Genomic DNA, 5,000 nt, shown 5'->3' with positions numbered 1-5,000 from the left:
TATATAGATATATGCATATACATATATACATATACATATGCATATATATATATATATATATATATATCTATATATATATATATATATATATATATACATATATATATATAATACATATATGTATTGCATATCCTCCTCTTGCGCGAGTTCGTGTTCGCGGAATGGCAATCCGCCATGATCTCGGGAAGTACCCGACGTCGTTTTCTGGGAGCTGCTCGTCTCTGCGCCGCACGAGACACGGCGCTTCCAAGGCTGCGTCACGATACTTGGGGCTCTCATGCCCTCGGGCCTCGCGCCAGGCTCTTGCGTAAGCAGGCTCGCCGAACAAAGAAAATCCTTCATCTTGTCTGTTCGTTTGGATAAATATCCGTTAATATCCTACAACATCAGTTCATCTTTTTGGTATATAAACTCTCTATCGGCCAAAGATCACTTCCTCTCCTGCGTCTCGGGTGAGATCAGCAACTCCGTCCTGTGAAGCCGCCTTCATGCTGCAGTGCCAAGCCTTCTATATCTCTTCTGCTGTTGTTTCAAGTCCACAGCCTTCTCTCATGGTTGTACAGTAATACACGAACCGTAAAACGATTGATAATAATTATACTTCACCTCTGCAAACGCTTATCTTTTTTTGTCTACTTTTTTGCCAAATTGATGCATACTTTGAAAAAGTCTTTTCCTCTATGTTAAGAAAACTATGATTTCTTCTATCACATCAGCGTTGGCTTTTTCCCTTCCTTTATTTATCGTTTATAATTTTGATAACACAATTTTAATCTCAATTAGATCCTTTTTATTTACCCATTTAAGGCTGAACTATTAAACTTACTTCAGATTTTGTTTTCTAATGTTAATTGCACACATTCATACACGTGGGCGTGTGCGTGCGTATGTGAGTGCAATCTTTTTCAGATCTCTGGATTCGCCCCGACTGATTACACACGGACTGCTTCTTCCGGCAACAAACCGAGATTAGCTTTCCGAGATCCTGCGATTATACTTCAATACGGCCGGTCTTTTATTCGCCAAGCCTCCAGTGCCTCGGTCATCTCCGGTCCCCAAGGGGTGGCGAGGGGCGTTTGCATTGGTGGTCCTGAATATTCACCCACCAAGTGCAGAGAAGGGGATCTGAAAAGAACTGAATGGAGGCATCAGGTTTCCACGACTCAGTTCCCAGAGTCCAAGATGGTCGCACCGCTCCTGGCGTGGTGTTCCTGCAAATTCATATACTTTCGGAGGTTACTCGCAGTTTACACACAGTTGCATTGAAACAAAGCGATTTTCACCTGGCTTTGGCTTCGCGGCCTAACTTCCTCGCCAAGAAAGCAGACTCCTTGGCCATGTGTCCAGCCGCTGTCTCGGGCGACGTGGCTCCTCATTCGGCTCACGCCAAGCTGCGTCGCCTGAGCACCGAACCTTAACCTATCGAGCGCTGATTGGCTCTTGTGATCCCTAATCAGATTTTCCTGGGATGCCGGGGATCAGAATTTTCGTTTCGTCGCTATTCCATGTGATATTTTAAGCTATATTATTATCATCACTATTATTAACATCATTATTATTACAATCGTTATACATTTACATTACTATCTTTTGCTATCAATAATACAATTATTAATAGTAACAGCATTATTAGAGAATATCTTTACAAGGTCGAATGGTTATTTCGGTCGGATGTCATATGAAAGTATCTGGGAAGCGGGTTTCGAAGGAGGAATTTAATTTCGAGTCTTTTTCTTGCAAAGTATGATCTGGGTGGAATGCCGTTAAATTCATTTTCATAAGTATCATGTATTTAGGATGACAGGGATTAGTACGCTTTGGAGATTTTTAGTTTTTTTCATAACCCTCTTCATTGGCAACATTTCCGGACGTTGTAAATGGGTTATCACTGCCGTAGAACAACAGTATCCGTATCAAACTTAGCTTGTTTGTATGTGCGTGAGTGTGTGTGTGTGTGCGCGCGGGTGCGTGCGTGCGTGTGTGTATGTGTGTGTTCGCTCGTGCGCGTGTACGCGGAAATATTTAACGTTTTTAACGTAGAAATTCAGGTATTTTTTCGGGTATGTTCATTCATAATTCAGGTAAGTTCTCGGCTCAGCGCCCTCGCTGAGGCTGCCTCGCGAGTCCTCAGGCGGGACGGATTCTGGCCGGGGCGCAGTGCGTTCAGGGATGGTGCGCTTTATAAGCCGGGAATGCAGCTGACTGCGAAACTGGCCTGTGATTTCAGCGGGTCTTGGACATGTTTTCCTGGCTTAAGTTTCTGTTTGTTTTCATATACTTTAGAAACATATTAGAAAATAGATCTTCAAGTCTAGGATGCAAATGTAGGGCTTGGTTTATCAAATGTATTTTAGAACTCTATCAAAATCTCTTGATGGTATTTAACTTCGCCTGATCGGTTAAGAGGATTCCGTGACTCCCGCTGGACTCGGTGGATAACCAGCAGAGATAGCACTGTATGTCTATTTTCCTTCTGCAGTTATTCCCTTTCTTGCGCCGTAATGGAAACTGCATCCAAGGCTCCCTCTCGGGGATTAGGCTTAATATTCGCTCAATAGAGCAAAGAAGACTCGTGTTTGGCCTCCATGCGCTGGTCTTCGCTGTCATTTTGGCTGGTTTCCCTTTTCGCAAAACTTCCTTCAGTCCCTCGTTTTGAGAGAGCTGCCGGAGGGGATTTTTATATGAAGAGGACGGGTCTGCGCCGCCGTCGGGGAGATCGCCCGGGCGCCCCGCCGGACCCGGAGACCCGCGTTTAGCGATGCTTTGTTATTCCTCGACGCCGGGCCTTGGGTCCACAAACTTTTGCGATCCCTATTTCATCATGAATGATATCACTGTCATCAATATTATAATTATTATCATTATTATTTTTATTATTTTCATTATCATTATTGGTGTTTTATCATTACCATTATTATGATTATAATAATAATAATCATAAAATGATAACAATGATAATAATAATAATAATAGTAATAATAATAATAATAATAACAATAATAATAATAACAATAATAATAATAATTATTATTGTTATTATGCATTTTTACTATTATTATTATTATTATTATTATTATTATTATTATTATTATTATTATTATCACTATTATCGTAATAATTTTCACTGTTGATGCCATTGTTATCAAGTTGTTGTCGCTGTGTTATCATAACTGGACATTTCGATTTCTTCCGCTCGCAAGAGATCTCCCGGTCCGTAAATCCCGTGCACTTTAAGCTTCCCTGAATCGTGCCCCCCCCCCCCCCCTGTCCCCTTCAGGAGCGTGCGGGGCCGGCGCTGCGGAGGGCAAGCGATCGGACTCGATCTCCGCCAAGTTCTCGAGAAATGGCTTGCGTTGGAGCCTCTGCGGCGTCTGTTTGTCATAACTGTTTTATTTCATCTGTGAAGGGAAGTAACTTGTAAAAGGAACTGATTTATAAAGGGAAGTTAAGTGTCAAATTTATCCTTTGTTTCATTTATTTACATCCATTTCATTTATCCTGGTTTGTGTTTTATGCCTGGCGTTAGACTGTTTGAAATGCGAACGCGTACGTGTATACATTTCTGTATTCACATCGAGTTACCTGCTTAGATAAAAAGACATTTTGTTTGACATGGCTTAGACTAGGTTAACACAGCTCATACGGACATACACAAACACACACAGAAATGCAATTAATCATATATACACCCCCTATGCGCGCGATTTTTTTTGCTTGTTTCATTTACTCCTAGTACTTCCCTATCTCTAACCATTCTGCATCTCATTACAGATTCCATCACTCTGCAACAATGCAACTCCCACGTTGATCGAGCCGGTTGCCACGGTTGCGCATTCCGAGTCTCATTTGCATAAGGACGGGTATTGCTTGTCCCGAAGACAAGAGTTGAAATCGCATTTTTTTTTCTCAAATTGAAGGTCGGAGAGAACCGATACGATAGTCATCTCTACATGTTTATGAGATTCCCGGCAAAATCTTAATCGGCTGAAAACGAAATATAAAAACATTTTTCAGTTTTTCCCCTTATCAGGTCCGGCGCTGTTGCTATGGTGATTTATTGTTCTGTTAGGCTTATTCCATGTGAAAAAAGAAGGTAAGAATATATAGCACCGTGTTATAGTCATAGTTACCTGGAGAGAGAGAGAGAGAGAGAGAGAGAGAGAGAGAGAGAGAGAGAGAGAGAGAGAGAGAGAGAGAGAGAGAGAGAGAGAGAGAGAGAGAGAGAGAGAGAGAGAGAGAAACACAGATAGCAGATAGAGAAAGTAAAAAATTTAATAATTTTACAAACATGGAACCAAAGTCACTGGCAGCAGAAAGTATCAATCAATACCCCTCCCCCAGCCTGCTAACTTTCGCTCTTTCATATTACTTTCATTAACGAGTATAAAGTGAAAAAAGAGCAAAGAGAAACAGGATGGAGCTAAGGGGAAAGAGAGCTAATAGGAGGTAAGGGGAAAGTGTTAAGGGAGGGGTGTAAAAAAACAAAACAAGAATGGGAGAGACAGAGAGGAGAAGAGGTAAGGGTAAGAAAAGGGAGAAACGGGGAGAGGGGTAAGGGTGAGAAGAGAAAGAGGGAGATATAGGAAGAAACAGGAAGAGGGAGAAGAGATAAGAGTGAGAAAGAGGAGAGAGAGAAAAAGGGAGCGGGAGAAGGGGCGGAGCTAACTGGAGGTAAAGGGGCGGACTCAAAGTAAATAAGGGGATAAGGGGGAGATGTTACGAAAGTCGAGGGAAGGAAGAGGGGAAGGAAGAGGGGAAGGAAGAGGGGAAGGAAGAGGGGAAGGAAGGAGCCAAATGACGGCGTGGGTTAGAAAGAGGGATAAAGAGAGGAGAAAGATTAAGTTCATGGGGACAAGGAAGAGTAAGGGAGAAATATAAGGTGAGGGAGAAATATAAGGAAGGGGGAGAAATATAAGCAAGGGGGAGATAAGGAAGGGGGGGGGGGAGGGAAGGATCAATTAGCAGCCAAAAAAAAAGAAAATCGAAATAAGCCAGGGCGA

General features: G+C 42.3%; 1 protein-coding gene across 1 annotated transcript in view; it reads right to left on the bottom strand.

Moving 5' to 3' along the window:
* Positions 1-5,000, bottom strand: part of LOC119575342 (inactive phospholipase C-like protein 1) — a gene marked incomplete in the record, with an annotated part of 43,115 nt that overhangs the window by 27,288 nt on the left and 10,827 nt on the right.

This window comes from Penaeus monodon, chromosome 7 (assembly GCF_015228065.2).
Source record: "Penaeus monodon isolate SGIC_2016 chromosome 7, NSTDA_Pmon_1, whole genome shotgun sequence".
Classification (NCBI taxonomy): Eukaryota; Metazoa; Arthropoda; class Malacostraca; order Decapoda; family Penaeidae; genus Penaeus; species Penaeus monodon.
This window is presented reverse-complemented; position numbering and strand designations above follow the sequence as displayed.